The sequence below is a fragment of the Gymnodraco acuticeps genome, unplaced genomic scaffold, assembly GCF_902827175.1.
Source record: "Gymnodraco acuticeps unplaced genomic scaffold, fGymAcu1.1, whole genome shotgun sequence".
Lineage (NCBI taxonomy): Eukaryota > Metazoa > Chordata > Actinopteri > Perciformes > Bathydraconidae > Gymnodraco > Gymnodraco acuticeps.
Window position 1 is genome coordinate 2455823 of NW_022992149.1, and position 20005 is coordinate 2475827.

The following is a 20005-nucleotide window of genomic DNA, read 5'->3' on the forward strand; positions in this document are numbered from 1 at the left end:
ACTGCTGTCCTAAAGCTGTGTCTCACTGATGTCTGTCTGATGATGAAGGTCACTTTGAGCCCGGTGGCTGATATCCAGAAGATCATTCTGACAGGTGGCCAGGCCCAAGGTGTCAGCTAAGGGGTGGGGGCCCGTTGAGCAGATGTGAGCAGCATTTTTAAGTGTACAATCTGTATTCTGTTTATGAACAATGAAAATACTACGTTTGAATGAAACAGCACCACCTGCCGGGTTAAAGCCTGATGGAAGACAATAGGGGCCATTGCTATTATGAAAAGTCAGCAAACTGGGATTAGAGATTGGAGAGGCATTAGGCAACATTATCATGTGAAACCACGCCCATCACATCAAACAAACTGGGGCTGCAATGTAGTACAGTGTCTCATTACAAATTAACATGCCTTGCAATTCCCCTTATTCAAAGCTAAATACAGGTTTAGGGTACGATGCAAAAATGTCAAGGAGGCCAAATAACGAGGAGAGAACCACTGAGAAGAATAGAGTGGACAGAGAAAGGATGAGTTATTTCAGAGAAGACATTGAGACAAGCAGACAGCAGAAATTCGTATATCACAGGATAGTAGGCAATCTAAATATATTGTCCAGGTAATATACTATCCTCAAGGCATTGTGTCCAGTTGGAGTGAGACTGTATGAGATGGCGATTTGATAGAGTCAGACGTCGAGTGTCTCAGTAGACAGCAGGTCTGTTGCATTTGGCAAAAAGCTTGTGGCCCTTTGCCAGAGGGAGGGTTGATGATGCTGATACGCTCCCTCTCTCTGTGCCCAGGAAGAATGGAGATTAATAGTGAGCAGGCGCCGAACACTGCTGCTAGATATTTTGGATAGCGACTAATTAAGGTATTACAGTAGAGTCAAACAGATCTACACTTCAAAGAAAATCTCAACACTACAACTATTGATTTGTTTCCATTTATTAGTAATCCATTTTGAAACCAAAGTACATTATAATGGATTGAAACTGCACTTTCTCTCAATGGATTTGTGTCAGCTACCTACATATTAACCTTTAAATTCAGTGCTTTCAACATTGGCTTATCAAAGTACTGACTGAGCAACATGTACTTATGAGTTCAAACAGGGATTTCTTTGTTTCTTTGTTACTTTTGGTTTACTTTTGTTTTACTCTGCCCTTTAATAATTCTTAACACAAAATGTGTATGCCATTATGCAGTTTATGTGGCAGCCTCAAACTGTTACATCTCCTGAAAAGTGCTACGAGTTACGAGTGCACAGAAGGCCCATAAACATCTCTGCTCCTTCTCACCTATTGCAAATTGGCAAATTGATTATTTCAGAAGAATTAATCAGTTGTGACGAACTGCACTTTCCAACACACTGTTGCTGTGAGAATAAATAATCCACTAAGTATGTTTTTATTTTTAAATGTAAGGCTCTATTGCAGTATTTCTGGGAAAACACCTTTTTGAATCAGAAAACTTCTGATGTTGCGTTAGGGGGCAATTTCATCACTTTGTTCTCAGAATAGACCACTCAGGACACTTTTCCTCCCCCGACTGTCTGGCTAAATGTGGCTCTAGAGGTGGAATAAATACACACCACAGAACAACATGAAATGAGCTTCATAAGGACTTCCACATTGAGACAAATCTATACGTTAACGCTGTAAACTGTCCGGTTTAACCACAGTTATTGATGTCCACTAGGTCTAATACCTTGCTGAAGGGCACCTTGACAGCAATTGCAAAGGGAGGGGAAAGCGCAACTCTATTACTTTTTTCAACTATATTTTCCAGTGAGGCACAATCCAGAGGAAATACGTGATGCTGAATCAAAAGGAAGAACATGTATTGGCAAGGATACACTCTTTTCGGTAGAGTCACAAGAGAGCACAAACTTCACATAGTCATTCCAATCACCTCAAAATAGCAGATGAGCTGTCGGACTCATAATAGCCTTTTTTTTATGTTTCAGCCAGACTGCAACATTTAACATTTCATTTGGAACTGGCCTTGCCCTTTAGACTCGTCACATAGCAGAAAGACCTTGGTGAAGTGCATTTGCATGTTTTTGCAAAGGTTACAAGTTTATATTTATAATTCTGCCATTGCTTCTATATTACCAGCCCACTGTCAAAAATAAGCGCTTTGCTGAAAGAGAACTAAATAACAAAAAGGTCTAAAGCTATTAGCCCTATAAGCCAGATTAATAGTACAACAATAACACATTGGTAATTACAACTTCTCATAACCGTTTCTTGAATATACAGACTGAGAGAGGCTGATGTGTTTGGTAAATGTGTGTCAAAGTCACAGCTCACTGACTGAACCCAGTGTTTTCTGGTAATTGTGTTGTTGCATTCCAGATTTGTAGAGTTTGGGAGGCTTTATAGGTGAACATGAATTATCTCAACTCAACAAATTATCAAGCAAGAGCTCACAGATATCAGTGGATTGAAGGCTAATTACAGGCTGCTCCTACACAACATCTGACAGCAAAAATAGCAATTAGCTAAATCCAATGATGCCATCATACAGCAATCAAAAGTTTTCTGAAGATTAACTTGCCTGTTCTGAAAACACTCTTCAGTCAATCAGTTTAGTTTCATTTGTTTCAAACCAATTTCTCCCCTGTCAATTAAAGAGTGTCACAATGTGTGTCCAGCTTAAAGAGATGAAGCAGGACTGATAAACTGTCTGTGAATACATCAGCCATAGACACTCTGCACAGACAAGGTAATCACAGAGCTAATTAAGAAGTCCATTTGTCATGTCCCTGGCTCTTATCGGCGTCTTCTCCTCTTCTTTTGTCTGACTTCACTGCATGCTTTCACCTATAAATCTTCCTCCCACCTGTTATTATGTCTTCCCTCTTCACCTTCCTCTGCCTCGTCCCATCACTGTTCTTCCTCCTACACACTCCTCCTCTACTCCCCCTCCTCCACCTCCTCCTCCACCTTTCATCAGGCTACAGCCTTCTCTTCGTTCTGCTCTCACTCCTACGATCTGAGCACTTTCACACACCACCATCTCCCTGTGAGTGTGTGAGTGTGAGTGTGTGTGTGTCACACAGATGCTGCATTGCGGGGCTCTCCTCATAGGGCCGTCTCACTGCAGGAGCTAGGGAACAGAAGAGGAGCTTTGGGATGCAAGATATAGTTCCTTTAAGTGTGTGTGTGTGTGTGTGTGTGTGTGTGTGTGTGTGTGTGTGTGTGTGTGTGTGTGTGTGTGTGTGTGTGTGTGTGTGGTGTGTGTGTGTGTGTGTGTGTGTGTGTGTGTGTGTGTGTGTGTGTGTGTGTGTGTGTGTGTGTGTGTGTGTGTGTGTGTGTGTGTGTGTGTGTGTGTGTGTGTGTGTGTGTGTGTGTGCAACACGTTATCACTCCCATCCCGTCACATATTGACGGACGGTCAGGGCCCCTCCCCGTCGCTATATGACGTACAGGGTACCCCTTGCCCGTCAGGCTTCTACGGGCAGGGCGTTCCATAGACCTTCATTGCGGACAGCGGACCCCTTGATCGTCAGGCTTCTACGGGCAGGGCGTCCCATAGACCTTCATAGACCACGTGATCAACAACAATGGCCGACCTTCGTGTTATTCTCGGTGGAAAATGCCTATTTTAAGGTTCATTTGGCCAATAAAATGCGTTTTGATGTCATTTAATGCGATTAATATGAGTTGTTATTTCTGATTATTTGTGCAGTACATGTACATGATGTTTAGTTTGCTAGTTATGACGAAGATTACTTCATGAATGTGTACACATTCATGGTTACTAAGGTGGTTGCTATGGACGCTGCAACAGCTCCCAGACCACGTGATCAACAACAATGGCCGACCTTCGTGTTATTCTCGGTGGAAAAGGCCTATTTTAAGGTTCATTTGGCCATTAAAATAAGTTTTGATGTCATTTTATGCGAGTAATGAGTTTTTATTTCTGATTATTTGTACAGTACATGGACATGATGTTTAGTTTGCTAGTTATGACGAAGATTACTTCATGAATGTGTACACGTTTTTTTGGTGGAAATGTGTTTTTTCACAGCAAAGTCACCCTCTGTACTTGGACTTATTGGGAGAATCTAAAGGCAAGAACATCCCAAATATTCATTTAGGTCTTTATTTTAGACCTTTAGTGTTGCCGTCTGTGAGGAAAATAAATGGGGCTCAGAGCCTCGTATTTTTAAAATCTTTTTTTCCTTCTCATTTGTTATTCTTTTCAAAATAGCACACTGTTATTTACTCACCAATAACACACAATTATCCTTGCTTTTATTTATTGGTTTAATTCCATAATCTCGGGCTTTTTTGGCGTCCGTCAGGAACTGAATTTCAAAATAAAAATAACCGGAAACAGACGTAGGCATTTCGAGCGATTACCCAAGATCCTCAACGACGCTGATTGGATGTTTTAGCCGCAATGCATGCTGGGATTTGGTGTTTATATTAAATATGAAATCCGGAAAACATTTTAAAATAATAAAATAATACTTAATTCCGAGTGCTCTTGCTTTTCTCTTTGAAAGTCATCACATAACGGCATTGTAATACACGGTTCGGCTGCATTGTATATTACAGATCTGCCGTAGTTCTTTATTTATAGAGCCCTGATGAGAAGACCTTTGGAAAAACTGAAGAAATGCCACCGAAACTGAATACTTGACGTGGATCATAAATATTTCAACAATTAAACAACATCTTCAATTTCTCTTCACACAATACGTCTCCTTGCAGTATCAACACTAATTCGGCAGACTTTTATATTTGATATAATTCATAGATAGGTTATATTTACACCATAACGGTGCACAGCTTATATAAAAGGTTTTGTAGTTTTTAAAGATATTACTGATTTGAATTGGATTGCATTTTGAATGTAAGAATGTAAATACTGAGTCTGAAATAGTATAGCAATATGCTGTAAAATTATGTGAAAGCATGAATAAAACTACACATCTTCAGATGTTGTACATACAAGTGTCCAACACTAATAATACAAAGTTATTATGGCTGTGTGTACCTTGTGTGCAACGCCTAGTGGTTAAAGCACGTTATTGAATTTATGTGTTTTATTTGTTTAAAAAAATATTAAGAGTACATACTTTCATAGGGGGAAAAGTATAAATATAGAATATAAAAAATCAAGAAGATACTATAAGTGATCTCTACAATAAAACAGTTTAGTGCAGAATGTACAAAGATATTAATAGGAGGAGGTGCAAAACAGAAAAACGAATTAACCTTTATTTAAACATTAAATAACAGATTAAGGTCTTCTTTTAAATAAGAAAAAAACTTTGGGGGTATCTATCTACAGATAAATATTAAGCCTGACAAAGTACTTAACGTCTAATATATTGCTTTCCTTCAATGTTAACTATGTTGAAGCACTTATTTTAACTGATATTATACATATGGATTATACTCTTATGTAGATAGATAGAATAAGAAATGTGCAGAATATGACAGTTTAATGGTGGAGGGACACACATATTGATAGATGTCTTGTAATAAACTGTTGATTGCATACACCGTAGTTGTGTATATGATATCATATGTCAATAAACCTTTGAAAATCTTGAAAGGGATGTGCAAAATAGCCATAATATACAGTCTTTAATTAACTATTAGTAGAGAATAACGAGTAATGAATATACTTTATTACTCGTTTCCATTCATGTCAATTGCAGATACATGTTTAGTCTTCTCAAGCACCAACTATCAAATATCTCTCCTGATTGTTGGCACTTGACAATCACCTTACCTGCATTTTACTCAGGTGTAACTAAAGTCTGATTTAAGGGTTGTTTATATGTCACATCATTAATCAGAATCTGCAAAGTAACTAAAATAAGTGTAGTGGAGTAAAAATACCAGGTTAACCTCTGAATTGTAGTGGAGTAGAATTATAAAGTATCAATGAGCTGTCATGTGGGACAGCGATTTTCACCCATTTATTAATTATATGTTTTACATTTGATAACACCAATGTGTTTAATACTGGCAACTTCTAATTGTGGGGAAAACGTTCAGTAGAGACGTCCCATAGAACATTTTGCGAAACACAATAGTGTAGCGTGTAGTTCTGGGGGGGCGTTCGATTCCAGTTTTGGATAGTCTGGCGTGGTTTCGTTCCATTTCAAACAGCTGTTTGACGCTCGGCGTAACCTTGGCGCACTGCCACTCCAACATCCAATCCCAGACCTTGAAGATTAATCACGGGGACTGTAGTCCTAAACGATAGCTGGGGATTATGGGTAGTGTAGTGTCTTCGGCCATCCTAAACTCAAAAATGTTGACAATCGCAATGATGCTCGAAATGTCCCTTATAGGCCTACGTCTGTTTCCGGTTATTTTTATTTTGAAATTCAGTTCCTGGCGAACGCCAAAAAAGCCCGAGATTATGGAATTAAACCAATAAATAAAAGCAAGGATAATTGTGTGTTATTGGTGAGTAAATAACAGTGTGCTATTTTGAGAAGAATAACAAATTAGAAGGAAAAAAAGATTTTAAAAATACGAGGCTCTGAGCCCCGTTTATTTTCCTCACAGACGGCAACACTAAAGGTCTAAAATAAAGACCTAAATGAATATTTGGGATGTTCTTGCCTTTAAATTCTCCCAATAAGTCCAAGTACAGAGGGTGACTTTGCTGTGAAAAAACACATTTCCACCAAAAAAACGTTAGCAACCATGAATGTGTACACATTCATGAAGTAATCTTCGTCATAACTAGCAAACTAAACATCATGTCCATGTACTGTACAAATAATCAGAAATAAAAACTCATTACTCGCATAAAATGACATCAAAACGCATTTTAATGGCCAAATGAACCTTAAAATAGGCATTTTCCACCGAGAATAACACGAAGGTCGGCCATTGTTGTTGATCACGTGGTCTGGGAGCTGTTGCAGCGTCCACAGCAACCACCTTAGCAACCATGAATGTGTACACATTCATGAAGTAATCTTCGTCATAACTAGCAAACTAAACATCATGTACATGTACTGCACAAATAATCAGAAATAACAACTCATATTAATCGCACAAAATGACATCAAAACGCATTTTATTGGCCAAATGAACCTTCAAATAGGCCTTTTCCACCGAGAATAACACGAAGGTCGGCCATTGTTGTTGATCACGTGGTCTATGAAGGTCTATGGGACGCCCTGCCCGTAGAAGCCTGACGGTCAAGGGGTCCGCTGTCCGCAATGAAGGTCTATGGGACGCCCTGCCCGTAGAAGCCTGACGGGCAAGGGGTACCCTGTACGTCACATAGCGACGGGGAGGGGCCCTGACCGTCCGTCAATATGTGACGGGATGGGAGTGAGAACGTGTTGGTGTGTGTGTGTGTGTGTGTGTGTGTGTGTGTGTGTGTGTGTGTGTGTGTGTGTGTGTGTGTGTGTGTGCGCGCGCACGTGCGTGTGTGCGTGCGTGTGAGTGTGTGTGTACTGTATATACAGTGTGGCTTGCATGTCTGTATATGTGTATAGGCATGTAAAAGCAATGAAATGCACGTACGTTTAAACATTTTTAGGAATGTGGTTATTTACTTTGTTAATTATTATTATAATTAATATACAAATCTCATGCCTGTAAGGTAAATAGAGCTTAGTTTAGTATAAAGATTGAGAATGAACACAAAACAAAGAGCAAGTGCAAAATGTAAGTGTGGCAAACAGATATTTTTGTATGGATTAAGATGAAGAAACAACAGCGGTGGCAATCGTCTTATCAAACTCCTTTAAACAAAGGAAAATGTCAAAAGGTAAAACAATTCATTAGTACTGTTTCTGTTGGAGCCAATGTGTGTTTGTCAGTAGATCTTCACAGTAACGCATTAGTGATTGTACTATCTAAAAGGGTTAGATTAATATGTTAGTGTCAATCCCATTGGTATCTATTTTTTACTGTGTCCTTTTTTCAAACCTGAAATGAAGCTCACTTCGAGCAGGCTTTAAGATGCTGTCAAAAGAAGCCCTTATTAGAGCAGCTTTAAAGGAAGAGGTGTAGCTTGGTTTACTTTAGATGCAGCTTCAAAGGCTTTTCTTCAAAGAAAGATGCACACTTGTGTTTTTTTGCCATGAAGGTAAAAAGATGTTGAGCGGCATAAAATAATGCCTCTTAGCAGCTTTAAACCAGGTATTATGTCATTAGTTCTAGATGGGCCTTTAAAAGCCTATAACCGTATAAGAACGGGTAGAACACAAAAAGACACCGCTTTCTTCCCGCTTAAAGGATCTATATTTCCAAAAGAACAGTGGCTGACTTTCACACCAAAGACTGTGGTCTGCATCATGTCTCTTACCTAGAGCTAGTTTATTTTAACCATGACCCTGATCTTTCATGATCCCTTTGTAGCTAACCTTTATCTAGTCAAGGAAGGCTCACTGAGAGCCTGGCTCTTTTTGGCAGGGATCTACACCACTGTTTATTACAATTTTCTTTACTACATAGGGATAAGGATAAATTAAGAATTTGTGTATCTCATATGTTAAAATAGTGATTTAAACGAATATTTTTCTCCTGTTATCTACAAAAACGTATGTAAATCAGTCACGAAACCAAAAAGCTTCTTGCACAAGTTGCCTCAGTTGTAAGACCTCCTATTAACTTGTTTTTTGTACATGTTCTGACCCAAATGTGCCATTTCTGTCCAGTCTTTTAAGTCTATTCTATCATGTTTATGTGCAGTCTTGTTAATATGATTTTGCGTGAAAGTAATTGGAAGCATCAGCTACTGACCCTCACCAATACAGCACACAGACGTTGGCAGGCACGTATCAAAACCCTCTTATCCAGCACCCATCACTACCCTCCCTACCTGGAACTCTGTCTTTGTTTAAGTGCGGGAAACAAAGAAAAGCCATGAAAGCGTGACTGCCTTTCAGCAGGCCTTGGTGCTGATCGTCTCACTAAAGCAGCTCTTCTCTTCCCACTCAGTGCCCACTTCCCACTCACAGCTCATAGCAGCCTGCACTCACATGTACATCCACCCACACAGCCATTTCATCTGCGGCCATTCTTTCTGTGTGTCTCTCTTGTTGCAAATGTTTCTTTTTCTCTTTCTGACAGGTATTCACCACATTTCAAATGTTAGGATCAATTAATGTGGTTCTAAACGGGCTTTCAATATATGGCGCATGAGGTTTTGGCTGGTTTTTGGCTTCATGTATTCATGCACAGCGAGACGCCAAAGCAATCCTGGTGCACTCTTATGGATTATGTCTTTATTATAATATCGCCAACATTGATTTTGGATGCTCCTGTGGTCAGAACCACATGTTATTCCTAGAATATCTTGTTTGTATAGTTAGGGAGTGTTTGACAGTACATCAATATATTGTGTAGAGACACATCAGGAGGATAGACCTTTCTGAAACTGTCAGTGTAAACGCTGAAGCTCTACATTCACCTTGCAAGTGATGTCAAGGAGTACTATAGTGTTCATTGAAAAAATAAACAGTACTATCAACATCATGGATAAGCATTTCAAACAGCTTGTGTCGTTCATTTTAATCGAATCATTTGATCAGTGATTTTGCTTAAAAGACTCATACACATTTGGCAACACATATGGCATGTTGCCTTGGTTACCTGATCAGGTGGTCAGGGACTTGAAGTTAAGCTGGATGTAAAGAATCCTCTCTCCAAATCTCAAGGGGTTGACGTCAAGATGAGTACTGAGGAATACCGAAATTCAAGGAGGGACAGCCTCCTAGTCAAACCTGGAAAAGAGGAAAATGCCGATCAAGTTATTATAATTTTTTCAAAGAAACCCAACAGTTGATAAAAAAAGCAGCTGATCATTCAGACATTTTTGACAATTTCAGATAAGTGTAAGGAATATGAAGTGTATTAGTTTGATATGCTTTGAGAAGCAACATAGATGAGGCAGAACAGAACATTACAACAGTGTTACTCAACAGCACCACGAACTACAACCTTTCAGATAAATAAACACCTCTCAAAAACAAAACTTGAACATTTTGATCTTCATGAGGATAGGATTTAGTGATTGGCTGTATTTATTTAAACGTGTTGAAACCAATAAACTGGCAGCTGAGTATAAAGGACACAAGAAACAATCATCTGTTGCTTATGAGGTACTGTTTGTTCAGTGTGTGCACTGATCCCAGATGGATGCATGGTGATTTATTGTTTTTGAATCATCAAAAAAACAGGCACAACAAAATTACCAAAAATCATCGAAAGTGTTCCTGATTTATATAACAAGATCTACCAACCTACAACACATCAAACTACAGCCTAAAACAATATATAGCTGAATTATATAAACTCTACAAAGCTAGTGTTGAATAAACTGCATAGTGTCATTTATGTCAATCTTTATTTTCTCTATTTAGATACATGCTGAAGCTCTATATATGTTTTTCATCACAGTTACCAATAGTTTACTCTCAGTCTCAGGATCTGTATCTTAATAATAACGTTTTAGTTAATATACAATTTATCTTTATTGGATAAAGCATAAGTGCTGATGATGGTTTCAGCTTTTCCAAAGGACCAAAGCCGAGTGAGTCAGCAGCACCACAAGCCTTTTCTTTACCGTATAACAAAAAAGTGGTTATACTCTTATCAACAAGGCAAAGAGGGAGATCTGGAGGGGAGATTTAAAAGAATGCTTGCACCACTGGGTTGCTAATATACTTGATTAATACAGTGGAGCAGAAGCCTAATATTCAGACTGAACCGCCATTTTCTTTCATTTCATCTTTAATGTTGTTTCTCTTAGATGAGGGGGGGTTTAAAACCAAGCTAGTGTAGCACATTTGTCTGCAGCAAGATGTACACAGCATCACTTTAAAAGTCTACTAGTATCTATATCAAGTGTTATCTTGACTATTAACCTTTTATTTGAGATTGTTGTGTTTTCAAGATATTTTTCAAGACTTGTTAATTTTAACAATGATTCTAACTTATGAACATGGCATCATCTAACAACAGATGTGGCGGTGTATCTAATTTAAAAAAAACATTTTTAAACGTGGCAACACTACGGAGCCCTGGAGGGTTCATAGAGAGAAAAATAAATAAAACGTGGCCACGTTTTACTTTCTCGTGCGCACGCTTTAGTAACTCGTGCGCACGAGTTACTAAAGCGTGCGCACGAGTTACTAAAGCGTGCGCACGAGTTACTAAAGCGTGCGCACGAGTTAATAAAGCGTGCGCACGAGTTAATAAAGCGTGCGCACGAGTTAATAAAGCGTGGCCTCGTTTTATTTAAATTGAGGGATTCCTGTCCGTGACTCACAGTATCTGCTGCCCACAGCTGTTTTATAGAAGGAAAACCTCCTTCACTTTATGAAATCTCAGCGGCACCAGTGGCCTGTACTACGAAGCAGGATTTGCTATTTACACTATTCATTCATGAAGTATGACGCTGCGCTGTCAGCACGCGTCTCCATGTTTGTGATTGGTCAAATGTTGCTAACCCCGTCCCTTTCACGTGAGTGCGCTCTCAGCCGGACAGATAAACCCTGGTTGATTTACTGAGTTGATAACCAGCTTCGTAGGACCGCTTATCGACATCGCGTTTGTTAGGGTCAGTTAAGCCGGGTAAATCGAACATATCCAGGTCCAGGGTCTGTTGAACTGGCTTCGTCGTACAGGGCACTGGAGGCAGTAACGTGTAACTCAGCAGAATCTGAGAAGAGCAGCACCAGCTGCAAAGAGCTGTGCCTTTTACTGTTTACTTCACTGCGTTTCCCTTCATTAGAACCGCTGAATAGAGATCGAGGCTGCTACGTTTAACCACACACACATCGAACTGCCCGATTATTCCCCCTCCTTTATGAAGGAGATGTCCTGTCACCGGGGCGCATGATGTGTGTGTGTGTGTGTGTGTGTGTGTGTGTGTGTGTGTGTGTGTGTGTGTGTGTGTGTGTGTGTGTGTGTGTGTGTGTGTGTGTGTGTGTGTGTGTGTGCTCAGCTCCGCTCTGTGTGCGTGTTCGTGTGTATCCGACACCACCAGCATTTGTTTTCAAATGACCACGAACAGCACACGCACACACAAAACGAGGCCACGCTTTATTAACTCGTGCGCACGCTTTATTAACTCGTGCGCACGCTTTAGTAACTCGTGCGCACGCTTTAGTAACTCGTGCGCACGAGTTACTAAAGCGTGCGCACGAGAAAGTAAAACGTGGCCACGTTTTATTTATTTTTCTCTCTATGAACCCTCCAGGGCTCCGTACAACACAGTATTTTTCTTGGATAAACATTTCTGACAAATGATGAAAGAATAGCTATATTTTAAATGCAAACAAATTGGGTATATGAAGATTTTTCTCAACTTTTCTCTAGTTTCAAGAATCATCTTAACTCAGTCCAGTCTGTGCTACATTACAGAGAAAAGAAAGCAGAGGGCCAGTAATGAATGCAATGCCAGCATGTGGCAAAGAGAGCCAAAGCCTCAGAGCTTCGAAACCAACAATGTTTACAGAAGCTGAGATGCATTCTCGTTCTTTGCCTCGGTTCGACAACAACTGAGGGTCACAAGTGAGTCATACATCGGACAGCAACCTTGGACAGGGCTGTATGCTCTCTGTGTTAATATGTAGCCTGGTACCCACACAGCTCTTTACAGCAGGAGACAACACGCCCTCGGGCAGAGAAACATCTCTCACCTTAGTTTGATGGTATATGTTACTCTATGGTGCATTCACCTTTCTGTCTTTATTTGTTTAATCACTTTTAGGTCTCTCTAGAAAAAAAAGTTGTTTAGTGGAAAAAATACAGTAGCTACATCATTTTTATGAGACTATAAACATTTGTGGCATGAAAAAGTCATAACATTGAATCACCCATTACAAATGTACAAAATAGCCTGAAAATGTATAACAAATCTGCATAAAGAGTACCTGTTAAATCTCATTGTGAGACATGATGCACTACTGCACTACATGATCAACCTATGTAACTTCAATTATGTGTGGTCAAGAGTTTCCAATAAAAATGCAAATTAAGTGCCCTGAAGCGAAATTACTTTGAATTATTAGAAAGAGGGGAAAAAAACGTTGCTGGGTGACTTCATTTGATACAAATGTGGAGTGTGCTGGCACAACTGCAGAAAGCAGAGAGAAACCACAAGCAGGTGTAATGAATTTCTGGAGCCGTGGCCAGTCACTGGCAGACTCACTCCCCAATTTCTCAGATTAGGTTGAATGTTATTTTTGTTTCCTTAATCATTCAAAAAATATATCTAGTAGACTAAGAATTATGTGAGTGTTCAGTTGAATAAAATAGATCTGAGAATATGAAAACCTACATTAATGGCAGGCAAGTGCATCCTTTCTGGAAAACATTTTTTTTAAATAAAATAATACTTTATTCCGAGTGTGCTTGCTTTTCTCTTTGAAAGTCATCACATAACGGCATTGTAATACACGGTTCGGCTGCATTAAATATTACATATCTGCCGTAGTTCTGTATTTATAGAGCCCTGATGAGAAGACTTCTAGACAAACATGAGGAACTGAAAACGTGACGTGGATCATAAATATATCAGCCATTAAACAACATCTTACATTTCTTTTCACACAATACGTCTCCTTGCAGTATCAACACTAATTCGGCTGACTTTTATATTTGATCCAATTGGTAGATAGGCTGTATTTACACCATAAAGGTGCACAGCTGATATAAAGGGACACCTAATGGTTAAAGCATGTTATTGAATTTCATTATTTTTATTATTAGATATTAATAGGATCCCTATCAAGTATATTCATTACTCGTTATTCTCTACTAATAGTTAATTAAAGACTGTATATAATGACTATTTTGCACATCCTTTTCAAGATTTCAAGATTTTCTAAGGTTTATTGACATATCATATAGGCCTACACAACTATGGTGTAGTTATGCATTGAATGAAAAACTTGGGTCGCAGGTTCCTCAATAGTGCATTACAAGACATCTATCAATATTTGTGCATACCTCCAGCAATGTTAACTATGTTGAAGCACTTATTTTAACTGATATTATACATAATGTATTATACTCTTATAAGATGTATGTAGATATTTCATCTCCGGCCTTGTCAGGTATTGAACAATCAATAAATAAAGAACACAGAATAGTTAAATATAAAACACAGAATTTGTGTGATTATACTAAATGATTTACAAATAAACACCACTGCATATTTACAACTGTTACACATGCTGATGTAACGCAAATGTTCCAACTTGGGATCAATAAAGTATATCTTATCTTAAGCTGATCGATGGCTACTGCCATATTTGCAAAATTTGCCTCTGAGCCTTGACAAGTGCATGTTTTAGGCTTATCAATTAATGTAATGTAATGTTATCAATTAACAACAGGGGTCACAAACATAAGACCAGCTGTTAAATAAAGCTCTTCTGACCTTAGCTGGCATTTGTGTATATATATTAATGCTGCCCATTATGGGCACAAGCAATTTTCACCCATTTATTAATTATATGTTTTACATTTGAGTGTTTCCTATCCCCTAAACCTCCAGGGATGTACACAGTTTAATACTGGCAACTTCTTATTATGGGAAATACGAAAATGTCTTTTAAAACTACAAATCCCAGTAGAGACGTGCCATAGATAGAGAACATGTTGCGAAACAGAATAGCCAGCATGTGTAGTTCTGGGGACGGGGTGGGGAAGGGGGGCAGTCTGCCATGGTTCCATCCCATTTCAAGTGCTGTTCGAGGCTCTCGGCGTAACCCTCGGAGCACACTCTCCAATCACAGAGCTTGAGGACTATCACGGGGTTTGTCAAACAGAGCACATGGTGTAGTCCAAACGATAGCTGGGGATTCTGGGTAGTGTAGTGTCTTCTGCTATCCTTTACTCCGAAAAAATATTTGTTTCTCCGAATCGAAGGGGAAAAATACAAAAGCATTGCACACAATTTAAACCAATCAATGTTGTGTAATTAACAAGGATAATCTGGTGTTTTTTAGTCGATGAGTAGTGCAGATATCACTGTAAAATCAATCGACAGTAAGGGGAATACTTACTTCCGGGTGTAGAATTCTCCGTTATCCAATGCGCTCACATTGCCTTTAAGCGCAGCCGACACAAACGAATGCCGTGCTTCCATGAGCGTCATTACCAGTAGAAATACATTGCTTTTAAAATCGTGCTGTGCAACACGAAAAAAGGGGAAAATCGTGTTGGTGAACACGAATCAATAGATTAAAAATCGTGTTGGTGAACACGAAATGCCATGAGACTGGGTTGTACACTTACACTGTAAGGATTAGTAACATGTATTGTGTTTATGTGGTGACATAAACACATCCGGTTTCACTATGAGTGGTCGCATTTTCGAGAGCTCCCGCTTTGGCGGTTATTCCTCACGATTTTTTACATATTTCATCCTCCTGACAATATGGATTATGGACTCCTACCTCAACTCATCAATGAGGCAACATCACTTAGAGAAGGAGAGTAATGAAAGCGGGGATAAAATGAACCACAATTACTTTTACCTTCTCAACGGCTGGGAAAGGAAACACCTCGCTTTTGGAAGTGCAAGCATTCATGCATTATTAACTGTAAACCCGACGCGAAAGTACTCACCCCCGTCAGGCAAATTAGACCGAAGAAGTATGATCGTCTTGGTCTTATTGTTAGCGGGAGACATCCATCTGAATCCGGGCCCGGTGCAGACAAGAAGCCAGTCCTGCAGGCTCGAGGAGCTAGCATCTCAATTAGCATCAGAACTAGCATCTCTTCCGCTGCAACAACAACTACGCGACGACAACAGAGACCGTGGAGACAGCGGAGACCAAGGAATAAACGGAGACTTCGAGATTCCCCCGGGGACGCCTCGGCAGAGAGACACGCATGAGGCAGTGACGAGAGGAAGAGAACCGAGATCCGAGGGAACAAATATCCGCCATGTTGTTAGCCACCCTGCTAGCATATCGGCTAAAGCTACAACGGAGCCTGGGTGTTTGGCTGATGTGGGGGATGTAGAGACAATTATTATTGGAGACTGGAACACGGATATGCAACGTAAAGACACGTCCGTCTTCAAGTCCTTCAGTAGGATTTGTGATCTGCACGGCTTCAGCCAGCTAATCACCCAACCCACCCGGGTATGTGAAACAACACAAACTACCATTGATCTCATTCTGACCTCTGACAAGTCCGGGATCTCCAGTAAAGGGGTTATAGCATGCGGGTTAAGTGATCATTATATGATCTTCTGTACCCGCAAAAAGCTAAAACAAAGGGCCGGCTGTCACAAAACAGTCATATCTAGAGACCTCAAAAACTACTCTAGCGAGGCCTTTAACCTAGAACTGGAGAGCCTGGACTGGTCAGATGAGCTCAGTCGGCTCACAAGTTGAAGAAACATGGCTTGGTTTCAAAAACAAATTCTCTGCAATACTCAATGATTTGGCCCCCCTAAGAACAACCAGGGTAAAAAATCGCGCTGAGCCTTGGATGCACTCCGGCATACTGACCGCCATGAAAACCAGAGACAAAAAATGCTCTGAGTTTCATAAAAGTCAGTCAATGCTTTCCAAAAGCACGAGCAGTGAACTCCAGGCCCACGTGACTGAACTCAAAATTGAAAGAAACAGACTAAGAAATGACGTAAGCTCCATGATCAAAACTGCCAAAAAGAATTTCATCAATGTCAAAACTGAGGAAAACAAAAATAAACCCCGTGAACTTTGGAAATTACTCAATAACCAGCTTGGCTGCAGTAAAAAACTCAAAACGAGATTTTCTAACTTAAACATAAAGACAGATAACAGGCTCATCACAGACAAACTGGATGTGGCCAAGTACTTGAACATTTTTTTCACAAACATAGCCACAACTCTTGTAAATAAATTACCCTCCCACTCAGGGCTTTTTGGAGTAGATCACATCATGACCTACTACAAAAACCTAGGGGTACGCAAAGATGATTTCAGTCTAGCAAGGGTAACAACAGCAGAGGTACTCATTAAACTGAGCGCCCTCCAACCTAACAAGGCCACTGGCCACGACAATATCCCCTCCAAATTCCTCAGAGACTCAGCAACCGCCATCTCACCAGTCATAGCTCACATAATTAACCTCTCCATAAAACAGGGAAAAGTACCCAAAGACTTCAAAATTGCAAGAGTAACCCCCCTGCACAAAAAGGGCAGCAAATTGGACCAGGGCAACTACCGCCCTGTTTCTATACTTACCTCCATCTCGAAAGTCATGGAAAAAATAGTATATGAACAGGTCGAAAAGTACCTCGCGGAAAAGAAACTAATCTATGAATTTCAATCTGGCTTTAGAACATCCCACTCCACTGACACATGCCTTCTTTATTTGAGCGACCACATCAAACAAGAGGTGGACGAGGGCAAGTACTGCGGCATGGTGATGCTGGACCTACAAAAGGCTTTCGACACTGTCAATCACCCCATTCTGATTGACAAGCTAAAAGCAATTGGTTTTGATAAACTATCGGTGAGCTGGATGCAATCCTACCTGGAGGGGAGAGAACAGATGGTGGAGGTAAACGGTACTCTGTCCCCCCCCCTCCCAGTGAGCTGTGGTGTTCCACAAGGAAGCATATTAGGTCCGTTACTGTTCCTAATTTATGTAAATGACATGTCATCAGCATGTGACTGCAACTTGTTCCTGTTCGCGGACGACTCAGCCCTGCTGGTCTTTGACAGGAACAGGTTGCAGGTTGAAAAAACCCTCAGCTCCGAGCTCGGCAGAATCTGCACCTGGCTCGCCGATAATAAATTATCATTACACCTGGGTAAAACAGAGTCCATTCTCTTCGGTTCGAAACATAATCTCAGCAAATCCGACGACTTCTCAGTTACAGTGGGCGACATTATTGTCACAAGTAAGAAGAAAATTACATACCTAGGATCTATTCTTGAGGCAAACCTCTCCTGTGACAAAATGGCATCCAATGTAATAAAAAAAGTCAATCAAAGAACTAGATTCCTATACCGGATCTCCTCTCTGGTAAACAAAAACACCCTGAAAACTCTGGCAGGAGCACTCATTCAAGGGTACTATGACTATGCTTGCACGTCATGGTACCATAGCACCTCCAAGGCGCTAAAAATAAAACTTCAAACATCGCAAAATAAACTGGTCAGACTACTGCTTGACCTTTCATCTAGAACCCACCTCACCTCTGCCCACTTTGACAACCTAGGATGGCTTAGAGTAGACGACAGAGTACAGCTACTTGCAATGGGCCTGGTCTACAAGATCCACTACACCTCTATGGTACCCATGTACATGTCAAAATTCTTCCCAAAGGTCAAGGAATATCATGATCATAACACCAGAGGGAGCTCCACAAATCATGTGAAACCCAGATTTGGCACAAAAAAGGGGGAATACACGTTTCGCAATTATGCCACATCAAGGTGGAACGCTCTTCCCACAACTGTAAAGGAAAGTAAAACTATACTTACCTTCAAAACCTCTCTTAAAGAGCACCTTCGGGGGAGAGCATTGCAAAACTGGCCCCGGTAATGGTACAAATCTCAACCTGTCGTTCAATGGACAGCTTCCCCCCCCCCCCCCCCCCCCCATCTATGTATATACTCGCATTTTAGACTCTGTTACCTAACTGTATATCTGTAGACTTGGTATGTCTTAAATGTCCGGTTAGGATGTATTAGAACGAAATCTAAAATGAAAATTGTAAACAAGCAATCTGTATGTAAAAAAACCACCTGTAGGCCTATGTAAATTGTAAATAAGCCATCTGTATGTCAAATATGTCTTATATGTCTTAAATGACATGATGAATTGGAAATGGGGGACCCTGATGTAAACAAGACGAAAGTCTTTCTCTGGTCTGCATCCCCTTAACAATTGTATGTTTTGAGCTGTACTGTACTGTACCCAATATTCAAGCTGTTAATAAACTTTTCAATCAATCAATCAATCAACATTTGGAGATGTTTAAACTCAATGAGAAAATGCGTTAGCATTCGCGCTAGCGTTAGCATCATGGTTAGCATACACGCTAGCGTTAGCCATACTGGCCTGTAGCCTATACATGCTTATTGCACAATTAACATTAGCTATATTTACCTTGTTTACACTTAGCGGTCCTATGTGTTAATCTGTGTATGTTACACTTGCATGTATGAGATCATTAAGTGCCTTGTAACTTCTTTTTTTTATAGTTTATTAACTCTGTTTGAATGTCAGTGGACAGCAAAGAAGTCAATAAGGGAGCAGCTGCTCATTCCCAGGCTCTCAAAAGAGTTTGGCTGGCTGTTTAATCTATGTTCACACTGAGACAGTACAACACATAGAGAGAACAGTACACCTATTGTGTAAGTACATACAAGCAGGTCACACAGTATGATCACAAATACATCAAATCTGTTCAAAATCAGTTTAATTAAATCAGTATTAAAAAGTACAGGCTACATATGTGTTCTCAGCCTTGGAGAAACTTGACATGTTTTGGTATGTGTCTGAACCTCTCTTTAGTGGTTCATTAGTAAAACAGATATTTCAACTTGTGCCTACTTTGTTCATGTACTGTTGAGGTTAATTTCAGTAGTTGTGTGCTATAATGTATTTACAAAGTGTGAAGAGGAGACAACTTTAGAATAGGGAACCTGTTCAGGTCAATTACAGTCAAATTACTAGCTTATTGGTTATGAACAACAATTCACTTTATAATAGGGAACCTATTCTTAGATAGAAATACCTAATTAGAGTCAAACTACTAGCTTATTGGTTATGAACAAGACTTCACTTTAAAATAGGGAACATATTCTGAGATAGAAATACAAAATGTTGAATTATTTAGACACCATTAACACTTATAGTTGCATGTCTTGTTACCTAAGAATAGATCATATTTGTTAAGAGTTATTATTGGAGAATTACTATTCTTGTGGTACTACTGCCTTATTAGGCCCATATTGAGCAGCGCATATTAAGACCAAAACTCATGTACAACAACTTCCTTACTTGCAATAAATAAGCGCTAATTAAAGGGTTATTGAGGAAAAACTC

At 39.8% G+C, this 20005-nt stretch overlaps 1 protein-coding gene across 1 annotated transcript in view; it reads right to left on the minus strand.

The window, feature by feature from the left end:
* The window catches only part of map2 (microtubule-associated protein 2), an 89377-nt gene that overhangs the window by 36865 nt on the left and 32507 nt on the right, over nt 1-20005 (minus strand). The window contains exon 3 of the mRNA XM_034203967.1: nt 9584-9714. The gene's annotated coding sequence lies outside the window, so the exon portion shown is untranslated. The remainder of the gene's footprint in view (nt 1-9583; nt 9715-20005) is intronic.